A 12,591-nucleotide genomic window follows, 5' to 3' on the forward strand; every position below is an offset into this window, starting at 1 on the left:
GCTATCATTTCATTTTTATTTACAGGAGACCACTGTAGTATTAAAACCTAAAGATGCATTATGACATATGCTTTCAAAAGGTATAAATAATGACCATTCCTTTAAATGTCAGAAGCTTTCTTGTGCAAAACAGAAGAGATGTAGAGAAAGGGCGCAGCTCTGTTGGACTGTGGCTTTGAATGGCCTCCCTCTGAAAACCCGACGATTGCTGTGCTCACTTCAGGGGTGCAGTTTAGCAGTGCTGTGTACACACACACACACAGGTACACGTCGTTAAACAATTGTGTGCAATGAATGAATAGTGGGGGGAATAAACGGGTGATCGCGCAGGAAGCAGAGTCGTGGACGGAGGGCAGGTAACGCTGAACATACGGGTCCTTCGCTGTGTAGGTGTTGCTGTGCTGTTCCCAAGAAGGCCACTTCATCTAGGTGAGTAAATCCGGCCATATTTACCGTAAGGCTAAACACGACTGCGATAATGATAACGAAAGCCAGCGGGATGGTCTTAGTTCATTATTAGGAAATGACTGTTCAGTTCACCTGTTTACGTTGAGCTTTCTATTGCAACGCCGCGCTGGAGCCCTAAAAACCCAGACACAACCTTAAGACCAGCACGCAAATGACGGGCCAGGACGTTGTGGCAACATTTTGTGGTAGCAGGGATTACAATTTGTGATTACAGTGCCTCTATTTTAAATCCCAATGCCTACTGGTTTGTTTTTCTTGATTCATTATAATATTGCACTTTGTTTGTTGTGAAATACTGCAGGTAGTATGCGGAATCGACTCATTTCATGATATTTAAAATTGTTCAGTGTAAGTGCGCATGTGCGATATATAGGTATATCAGGTATAGGTGCAGATTTGTGTTACCTGTTATTCTGACTGACATAATAAATGCCTTCCCCATTTAAAATACATAGGCTTTATAAATAAAACAACACCTTTTAATGTCTTCAAAGCCTGAGACATGGAAATCTCCAACTCTTTAGGATTTACCAATGCACTCATTTAATATGGACATGGTAGTAGTGGAAATAATACATCTCACTTACTTTCAAAGTAAGATGCCACCTTCTTACTCAAGAAGTCACCTGGTCTAGAAATATCAGGTCAGAGTGTATGTGTAATAACACAGCCTAATCTCTTGAATATATTATCCGCACTCCTGCTCTGAGCACTTTCTAATTAAACGATGCTCCCTCATGCTCCTGATTTCTTCTGTTTAGCACTTTTATCATTTTACTGTAACCTCTCCGGTTCCCACTATTCATTTATACAAGAATGTACAGTATGGTTATTGTATTTTGCACTGATTGTACTTTACTGCTCTTTGAAATGGTTTGGAAATGTTCTTGTGAAAACTGTTAGTCCCCCTGCTAAAAAAGAAATAATAAGTATACAGTGAACAAAAAATAATGTGTCTGTGCTGGATTGCTGGTTTATTGTTATGCTACTATGTAATAAAGTAACCACATATTTCAAGCTTGTAAGAAGACTTGGGCCTAGACCAAATCAAAACTTCGACCTAGCTGTGAATCATAAATGTGAAACTTGAACACAATCACATTTTACTTTCAGAGGCCACTTTCTAGTACCTTATGAATAAAAACACGATGGGGTTCAATTTCACATAAAAGCTAGGCCTAGTTTTGATTTGGTCTAGGCCTTGGTTAGAAAGAATGCTTACATTCCTCGTGCAGGTAGACCACGAAACAGAGTAAAGAAATGTTATTTCCATGTTTATTCATGCAAATTGTATAAGGAAAGCTTGCAACAATTTACAACAAACGTTTAATTATACAAAAGGGTGGAGGTAAGGAAAATCAGGACTGTTAGTGGCATGTTTCCATATTGTGTGGGTGCAACCATGGTATTATGAGGCTAAATGACAGTTTATGTATTAGAGTAAATGGAATCGAGCTCTCTTTAAATTGCTTGGTGATGACAGAATGCACATCTTGCTGTTTGTTGTTGATGTGCATTGTATACACAATGAAGTAAAGAGGTTTGCGGTATTTGATTGGGATTGGTCATGGTGCACTGATAACTTCCAGAAGTGAAATCTGTCTTATTTTCCAAAGATCCATAACATGGCTTTGAGTTTTGCGCTTTGTTAAATATATGCAAGACGTGCAAGTTTTATCTGTGGACTTTGTTTTCTTTGTATATAAAGTTTCAATACTTGTATTTATCAAGCGCTTTGGGATGTGCATGCCAATTAAAACCATATGTGGTTGTTTTTACAATTAACTTGGAATAATGGTCATTATTGCACATTTTTCAATTCAAGGTTGAGAGGCTGGGTTGTCAATGACAGAAAATAAGCAATGATGTTCATATTGGGCATGTGGTCTGCAGACATTCAGTATTTGGCCTGCGTCTTATTAATGAATAATGAAACCAAAAAGTAAAATAAGAAAAACGTCTATTTTGCATGTTTGTAAACCTACCTCCTTCACTTAGTTTGCTATGCACACAATGAGAAGTACCCAGCAGTTGTAAAATGTGCAAAGATGTTTCAGATCAGCATATGTTTTTGAGAGCTCATATTCTTCTATTGAGTTATAAAGTTAAAACTTTGTACATGCCTTGGCAACAAATATTTAAACGACTTTCTCTGTGCTGCTATAACAGGCACGGGAATACAGACACTTGTCACATCTCAATGCACAATGCAAAATGTGATTTCACGCCTCTAAAATACTAGTTGTCTTAGGCCAGGGGTTCCTAAAATGTGGCCAGATGCGTCCCTCAAAGATGATTGATGTGCCCCCCCCAAAGCCAACTTTCAATCCCCCTTTTCTGAACCTTTGCTGTATTTGTACACATTCTGAAAATGGTCTATTACAAATTACACTTAATTTGGCAGAAAATAATAAAACAACAGTTAAAGTTCATAAATGTTCCCTAACAGAAATATGTAGTAAATAAAATGGTGTTATTTGGGACATATTTCATTTTCATTGGTGGTTCATTTTATACTGCGCCCCCAATCCCATGCAACCTTCGGAAACTGGCCCCCCATCACCCGACATTGGGAACCCCTGTCTTAGGCATTGCACTGGATATAATTATAGTGATTTAGAAAAGGAGTAATCATTAATTACTGTGTGCATGGCTTAAAGAAATCACCATATTAGGAGTCGTTTTAGGGCTTTGTTTTAGAATTATTGCATGAATCATAAATGTCTTGTTTTCATCACTCTAACATGTCATTGAATTCATACAAGGTTAATTGTTTGACAATATATGACCTGTACAGAAGTGTCAGAATGTGAATTAATATTATGTGTTAACCTTTAGAAATAAAAACTAACTCCCCCATTTTGCTAGACTGTGAAAACGAGTTTGTGTGGCCATCAACTTCTTACACAGCTTCTCATGTGGCTATCAGTCATATCAAAGTTGAATACCCCGTCCTACAGTTTTGTCTCCTTACAACATGGACATAATTAAGGGTAGCCATGACTATTTTTCTTGTTATTGTTTTGTTAAACAATGTCATGTAGCTGAAATGTGTTGCATTACTGTTCTTTCAGAATGTGCTTAAATTGCTTAATTAGCCATTACTTTTCCATTGTGAATATCTACATTTGAATTAAAGGTTTGCATATTCTGACCATTACTATTGCGTGTATTCTCAAGTTCTAGAGTTAAGAATGAATTCCCGTTCTTGGATAAATTGTTAATCATATGCTGCTCTTGTGATTTACAGCCTGCTTGGTGTAGCATTTCCTGTAATAGCATTTCACATTCACATAGTAATCTCCATAGTGGAGTTGAGGAATTCAAAGCAATCTTATAGATGGTTGATATGGGAACCAACAACCATTCCATGTTGAATTACTGTCAGGTCTGTTTCATGTACCATTTTGGCAGGAACTAGTTGTAACTGATTACATATAGTCTTTATACACTCTAAATAGTGAGGTTTGTCCTAATACTTTTGATAACGTAGTGTATTACACTGTAAACCATGAAGTTGACAGCTTATTTTGGCAGCTTGGGTAAAGACTGTAGTGTTCGCTTACTGTTTTTCTGTTTGTGATATAAGGCACATTAAATTTGGTGGTAGAAAAATGGACTATATAAAAAAAGAATTTGGTTTAGTGTGAAAAAAGGTTTCTTTTAACATCAAATTGTATAGAGGTTAAACCACAGTTATTAATCATTGTTGTGTAAATACTCATGACATTTGGATTGTTCAGTGTTGAAGGAAAGACTGCTTCATTGAACAAATGCATTCCTCGTTTGACTGGTGATGAGACAACTTTCAAAGCTATTTTTTGCCCATGAAAACTGAGACCCTCTAAAAAAATGTTTCCAGTCTGCTCTTGTTAATGACTATTAAATTCATCCATGACTGTCTGTATGTGTAAAAATAATAGTTAGAATATTTAAATAATCAATCTTGTTATTCTCTTTGAATGTATTCTGTGAGTGATTCTGCTGAGGATCATTAAGAGGCATTAGCTTTTCTAAAGCATTTTTTGTGTGTGTGTGTTTGCTCAGTATTACAAGGCTCAATTAAAACCTCACTTCACAATGCATTTTTTTAACTTGAATGAGAAACACTCAGGATTCCTAAGTGTGCTCATATTTTTCCATCAATGAAGATCCTCTTTCCCTTGATTACGTGAGTCAGACGATGTTGTAAGGTATGAACTGGTATAGCCTAAACCAGGATGCATCTAGGAGCTGAACTGCCCCCAGGCTATGGGCACCGAGACCACCATGAAATGCAGCAAAGAAAGGGGAAAAAAATATGAATGAACTATTTATTTGAAATGAAATGTATTGCTCATCTAAAAAGATTTTTATATTGCTTTTTGTGTTTTGTATTGCTCATCTTTTCCCTCTCTGAGACAAGTCTGATGTATTTTCTTTCCATAAAATTCAAGCAGAAGAAAAGAAAAACAACAAAAACCCTGCATGGCATGTTAATGTTGTTGTGCAATGGAAAATCAGTGTGAGGTTTAGTACTTTACTGGTTGTTTGGTAGCACTTTATGCCTATACTGTTGATTTAAATTGCATAAATCAAGGGGTGTAACACAAAAATAACAAGTGTTTGTACATTATTATACTTTATACATTATTATATAAGCCATATAATAACCTGGTATTTAGTTTATTTGTTACAGCTGTGAGACTTGAATTCCACTGACTTGATGTCACAATGAGTGACCTGAAAGAGTGGGAGAAAAGTGACTGACCTGCAAGTCCAGATAGAAGCTGTGTTTATTAGAAATAAAAGTTAGACTTCTGTCAAACGCTATGACCCTGGCCTTAGCTATGGTAACATTGATCTTGGGAAATATTAAAAAGGGTTCAGAGGTAAGGTTATTCCTGAGTCCTAGTAACAGAGTAGTATAACTTTTCCTGAATATATCAAATTCCATTACAAAATCATTGGATGGGGTGTTTGAATTTTGTTTTCAGTATGAAATCCAAGCAGTACTGATTGCCATATGCTGTGGTGTCCCCATCACCTCATTTTCAAGCTGCAACTGAGAAATCGCAGTTCCATATCTTTTGTTACAACTATTTAAAATGTAGGCACTCCCATAAATAAAAGCATTCTAATATGTTTGTAGGTTGTTGGGATTTTTTTTAGTGCTGACTGGGCACTAGAGTTGTTAAATTATGAATTTTTAAATACTTCCCAATGTCTCATATTTCAGCAGCCTTTATACTTGACATTAATATATATATTTACCACTAATTAACACCAGAAAACACCTTTTGGGTTTTCTGTGATTGATATGACTTAGTAAAAGATTAATTACTTAATTCAGTGCCACTCTCATGTCTTACTTCAAAGCATACTTTAAAAATTGTAATTAATTGAATTATTCAGCACTGGCAAATGAGAAATAAACTTTTTATAGCTTAGAGATTTTTGAAAACTTAAGACATTAACTTCTGATCATTGGCTCAGTTCTAGTCACCAACTGTTTTCTATTAGGTTCCCGGCACTGTGTGAGTCTTCATTCTGGGAACAGAATTTCACAAAATGTAAAGCAGACAGTAGCAGCTTATACAATTCTTCTTTGGATAGCTCATTGAAAGAAATGTCACACATGGTTTTATCTGTAAGCATAAGGATAAGGATGCATCTTACCTCGTACATAATTTCCTAAGAAATGTCTTGAAAACAATACTCCCAGCTTTATCCATTACCTCATTTAGGGATGTGCATGACAAATATTCCCTATTGATAATTCCACAGCTGTTGTCGGGTGACTATGCGACTATCCGTGCCCCCTCGCATTGAAAATGAGACGGAATTAAATGTGAAATAATGCAATGTGACAATTACTGCTATTGCAATAAGTTCTGAACTTTATTTTATTTTAACTTTAATTTTACCCTCCTATTAAGGGACGAAAGGAAATGGCATAATGACTGCAGCAATAGTCACCTGAGCATTCGATTTCCATACAATGAAAAATAAATAGCCTATAGGCAATAGTTGGCTATGTGTAGCTAGTTTAATAATATTAATGTTTTTTGCGGTCCTCTTTCCATTTCTGTCATTGCTAGTGTCACAGAAGGGTGTTTGGTTGTAGATTTTTGGTAGTTTAATTGCACTGCACATATTTTATACTTAACAGTGTTTTACTTTGTCAAAGTACACTCACCTAAAGGATTATTAGGAACACCATACTAATACTGTGTTTGACCCCCTTTCGCCTTCAGAACTGCCTTAATTCTACGTGACATTGATTCAACAAGGTGCTGAAAGCATTCTTTAGAAATGTTGGCCCATATTGATAGGATAGCATCTTGCAGTTGATGGAGATTTGTGGGATGCACATCCAGGGCACGAAGCTCCCGTTCCACCACATCCCAAAGATGCTCTATTGGGTTGAGATCTGGTGACTGTGGGGGCCAGTTTAGTGCAGTGAACTCATTGTCATGTTCAAGAAACCAATTTGAAATGATTCGACCTTTGTGACATGGTGCATTATCCTGCTGGAAGTAGCCATCAGAGGATGGGTACATGGTGGTCATAAAGGGATGGACATGGTCAGAAACAATGCTCAGGTAGGCCGTGGCATTTAAACGATGCCCAATTGGCACTAAGGGGCCTAAAGTGTGCCAAGAAAACATCCCCCACACCATTACACCACCACCACCAGCCTGCACAGTGGTAACAAGGCATGATGGATCCATGTTCTCATTCTGTTTACGCCAAATTCTGACTCTACCATCTGAATGTCTCAACAGAAATCGAGACTCATCAGACCAGGCAACATTTTTCCAGTCTTCAACTGTCCAATTTTGGTGAGCTTGTGCAAATTGTAGCCTCTTTTTCCTATTTGTAGTGGAGATGAGTGGTACCCGGTGGGGTCTTCTGCTGTTGTAGCCCATCCGCCTCAAGGTTGTACGTGTTGTGGCTTCACAAATGCTTTTCTGCATACCTCGGTTGTAACGAGTGGTTATTTCAGTCAAAGTTGCTCTTCTATCAGCTTGAATCAGTCGACCCATTCTCCTCTGACCTCTAGCATCAACAAGGCATTTTCGCCCCCACAGGACTGCCGCATACTGGATGTTTTTCCCTTTTCACACCATTCTTTGTAAACACTAGAAATGGTTGTGCGTGAAAATCCCAGTAACTGAGCAGATTGTGAAATATTCAGACCGGCCCGTCTGGCACCAACAACCATGCCACGCTCAAAATTGCTTAAATCACCTTTCTTTCCCATTCAGACATTCAGTTTGGAGTTCAGGAGATTGTCTTGACCAGGACCACACCCCTAAATGCATTGAAGCAACTGCCATGTGATTGGTTGGTTAGATAATTGCATTAATGAGAAATTGAACAGGTGTTCCTAATAATCCTTTAGGTGAGTATATTTCCATGCAGCACTTTTCGGATAGTCAAATGTTCAACTATTCAGTCTCATCCCTAACATCTTTTCAATGTGCTTAAAGTCGCTATTTGAAATGAATGTACAAAAATATAGTTGCATGAGTTTCTAGTGCAATGTAAAATGCAAACACAAATCTGTTTGTTTATATATATTTATTATATTTGGATAATTATACTTGGAGCTCCTCGAGCAGCTTCTGGGAGATATTATATTGCAGTGCATATTGACAAACCTTTTATTTTGATATTTGTAAATAAGGCCGGTTAGTGGTAAACTGAATTAAGCTATATTATCAGAAACTAAACCACTGAATTGTGCCAGCCTTCCACAAGAGGGCACAGATGGTATTACAGAAGGGCCTTTTTGATGATCTGACAATAGGCATGTTGAAATTTATCTATAAAATGTCTACTTCTATTTTATAACACCCTCACAGGGAAGCCTATTTTGTATAAACATTGACGCTTTTCATCTCTGTAAATCCTCTGCAATGACACAAACAGAGTGCAATTATATCCTGCCTGAGATTCTACTCTTCTACTGGTGTGTGTGACCATAATTAATCTAAAGCACAGTTTAGTTTAGCTGAGAACAAACCTTAAGTTGTGCCAAGTATTTAAGCACTATAAGGCTTGTCATGGTGTTTAATTCTGTAGTACATTTTTACAACCAGCATAATGTATGTTTATGTTTCCTGCATCTGTTAAGGTGAACTCCAAATTGATCTTCTTCCTGTTGGCCTTATTATACTTAAGAGTAAAGTACTTGTGAACCTAGTTATTTAAACATACTTGTGTCAAGAATAACAAAGGCAGAGCTCCAGTAATCTGGCAAGCAGTGAACATTAAAGGATATGATTAGAAGAAATCCAGAAGTATTGCGTTTAAGGCACTTCTGGAGTGTTTATCCCATATGGGATTGTGTCTTTAGAAAGCCACCAAAAGAAGTTTCATAAAGCATCTGCATAGTTGATGTCTAGGACTTTAACAAGGTACCTATTACTTACTTTGGGTACAAGTAGTGGCAAAATACTTTCAGAAACTGATGCTCGGTACTGAATGCTGATGAGATTTTTTGCCCATTCATATTTTTAAAATGTTCAACCAATTTAGCAATGTGTTATCCATACATCTAAACAAATAACCTTACTGTGAGAAGATATTATACACTTTGGCCTGTCTGTCTTAGACTATAAAGATACATAAAAAAAGTATAATTAAAGGCTGTTGCCTTTTTCTAGTATTGAATCCCTTTGATATAATTTCTTATTGAGCAATTTTGTCTAGTAAACATGTCAAGCTACAACAACATTCTGTGTTGTCAGTTTATCACAATATTAGATCCTTCTGCAAAACAAAGTATTTAATTACCAATATCTGTGTGGATCAAAGGAGATCCAAGTCTGATTTAGTTTAGCAGGCATTGTTCTATCTTTTAACATTTGTAATGAATGTGCAGGAAGATCTGTTGCTACGTTTTTTTCCTTGGAATAACTTTATGAAGGAAAATGTATTTGCTTGTAGCTTCCAATTATATTTTTTCTTGCATCCTCTGAAAGATGTGTAAAAAAACAATTGCAGATGTTGCTGCACAGAACTAGATGGAGAGATGAGACTATTATTATTATAAATTAAAGATGGGAAGGAGAAAGTGGAGTACCTTGTTGATTACTGCTAAAATTATGAATACAGGTATTTTTTTTTGTTCAAAGCTTGATGCTTTGAGATGTGCCTGTGATCGAGCTTAAAATTTGGGCTTTGACACAATACACTTTTGCTATATGCTTCAATTTTAAGTTGGCATCACATTTAAGTGTTTAGTACTCTTGCAAGAAGAACCTGCCATATTATGGTATTTGATCTGCAAATATATTTGTCTGCAGTACGTTATCAGACTTGGTTAGACTAAACTCTGATGTTGTCAATCAGGTAATCTTCATGTAGTTTGATTACACTACAGGCAACTATCTGTCATGGCTGCAACTTGATAAGTCCTATTTACTGCATCTGTATCATATAAAATAAATTGTCCTACTTGGTGAATTTGCCCACTAATGACAGCAGTCAAGAAAACAGCTTTAAGTGCCTTTTGTAGTTTTTGTACTGCAGTATTTTATTTACTGTTGCTAAAGTTTCTCACACTGGAACAATTAAAACAAATATTTCTAGTTCTGAGAAATCGTATGAATTTCTAATCCTGTGTTTGGAATTTATTTTTTTCCTTGTCTATGTGTAAAGCACCTTTGAATAATAAATAATTGCTAAAATGTGCAAAGTGTAATTGCACCAAGCTTTTAGGCACTGTTTTCTCTGAATTCCATAAACAATACTGAAAGTCATCTGAAAACCATTTCACTCAAAGTAGCAATTACATCCTAGTTCCTCACTTTGAACATTTGAAAGGTTTTAATTTTCAATCTAAGCAATAATTATTGTCTTGACTGGATTCAGTTTCTTTTTCCTTTTCTAATTGATACCTGTGCTAAGCGACACAGAGTAAACCGTCCAGCAGCTGTACACTTTGTGGCCGGCTGAATCATCTGGTAAGCAGAGACGTCTCGTTTCTGAGGGGACCGGCCACACTAGAATGTAATTAAGAAAGATTATTCACTCTTCATGGATGTGAAAGGTTCTGTAGCCTGTCAAAACATCTCATGAAGACTGAAGGAACTAATTTTAATCATTTTTTCTTTTCTTTTTTTCACTCTATGCCATACAAAGGAATTGTTTGTCCAACCCTTCAAAGTATACTTTTCAAATGTAAACTGAATTTTCCCACAGCCTTAATAAATGTAAATGGATATTAGTAGGAATAGAAAGATGCTTTAAACTGTGTTGGAGTTATTATGAAAAGGAAGTATCACAGAACAAAGTGCACAGCATCAAAAGTATCACTATAGTGCGTCATTATAGTGCATTATTTTTACATTTAGTTCTTATGTTAATACGGTCATGTGTTCTTTATTCTAAACGAATACCTAATCACCGTGCTGTCAATTGTAGAGAACTTTTCAACCTGTATTAAACAGCTGTTGAACTATAAAATCAGTTTTTTAAAATAGGATGAAATAGTATGTACAAAGCAGTATCCTCTGAAGCAACCTTGCACCAATTTCTCTCATAAGGCAGCTTTGCAAGTTTTGAGTAATTTGAAATACAGTGGTTTCAAGAAGAAATGTACTTGAATGTCGGCTGTTAAAAAGATAAATGAAACAATAATATTTTAAATGGGATAGGATGGTAAATCATGACATTATAAATTCTACATAAAATACAATGAACTAATGGAATATTTTACAGGAATATGTACACAAGATGTAAAAATATTGTGTATATTTATATTGTTTCTTTGTAATTAAAACAAAAAAAATCTGTCAGAGTTAGGCTACATTCTGCTCATGTATCAACCCTTTCATTCTCAAGTTTCATTGTGAATTTCCATTAGCTTAAACATATTGCTCAGTAGGAATAGAAGCTTCTGCTTGCAATTCAAGCCCCGTAGTTCAGACATGGCGGCTTCAGATCTGGGCTACGTTAAGCTGACTGTGACCAGGTTTCCCACGGGGGGGTCTTGCAGTTGGTCAAGAGTTATGCCAGCATTGATTACCTTTCTGCCAGGCTCTCCTCACCTTGCCCCTCAGCAGCCAGAGCCTTCAGCACCTGTAGTGTTGTCAGTAAGAGCGGTTTGTCCTGGGAAAATGAGCATGAAAACACACATTTGAGTTGACCTGTGTAAACTGCCTACATCGCCAATGTTAGTACAAGAATCATTTCAGCACTCGGCTGAATTGATTATCAAGCAGCACTTCTGACCTCAGTGTGATTAACCGAAATATAACTGGTGCATCCAAAGTTAAGAATAGATGTTTGAATTTTTTCTGAAACTAAAAGTTTTCATGTAATATTATATTGTATTATGTTTGTCATTAATAATGTGTCTTTTTAAAACCAAATGGGCTTGTATCTTTGTGATCTAAAGTAGATTGTAATAGGAGCTTGTTTTAAAGAACTGCACATTGGTCCTCAATGTTTGAGACCCTTGTTGAGACAGTGTGTGACTTATTTGGAAAAGTCAAGACAGGCCTGTTGATGCCACTGTCAGGGAGAAAAAGACAACTTTTTGGCCATGCCTTATAATAAAAACAATCTTAATCTCTTTTATTCAGTCGGAGATAAAGGCCATGCAGTCCAGACACCATGTCTGTCTGTCTAAAGAGTTGCTAGGCTGTGAATAAGGATTGTTTGCTTGTGTCTCAGTACCAAGAATGGATGAGGACACTAAAGAGAGATCTGTCTGACACAGATTTTTTTTTTTTTTTTTTCTCATTCTGTCTGTGTTTGAAGAGACATGGCAACCTTTACCGAAACGAACAGGAATCTTATTGAGAGGGGAACCCTCGACATTCAAATGAAGGCCGGAGGAGTTGAATGGGCGAGATGGGTGGCTCCAATGGTATTCATCAGTATTGGGTCAGCTGCTTAAAATGAATACCCTGACAAGAAGCAGGAGGGACATTACAGTAGACCTTTTGTCCCATACAACCCTTGAACAAGAACCAAAAAGAATATATAAAAAAATGCTGAGTTGATATATTGGTGATGAGGAAAATAACATTTTTAAATGTTCAATTTAGCTACTGAATTTAATATTATGGAAAATATTTTTGAAATGCATATTAAGATATAGCTATTCTGTCAGTTGTCTTATTT

General features: G+C 36.4%; 1 protein-coding gene across 1 annotated transcript in view; it reads left to right on the forward strand.

Moving 5' to 3' along the window:
• Positions 1-260: 260 nt before the first annotated feature.
• The window catches only part of sulf1 (sulfatase 1), a 120,440-nt gene continuing 108,109 nt past the window's right edge, over positions 261-12,591 (forward strand). The window contains exon 1 of the mRNA XM_066720860.1: positions 261-429. The gene's annotated coding sequence lies outside the window, so the exon portion shown is untranslated. The remainder of the gene's footprint in view (positions 430-12,591) is intronic.

The sequence above is a fragment of the Amia ocellicauda genome, chromosome 2, assembly GCF_036373705.1.
Source record: "Amia ocellicauda isolate fAmiCal2 chromosome 2, fAmiCal2.hap1, whole genome shotgun sequence".
Taxonomy (NCBI): Eukaryota; Metazoa; Chordata; class Actinopteri; order Amiiformes; family Amiidae; genus Amia; species Amia ocellicauda.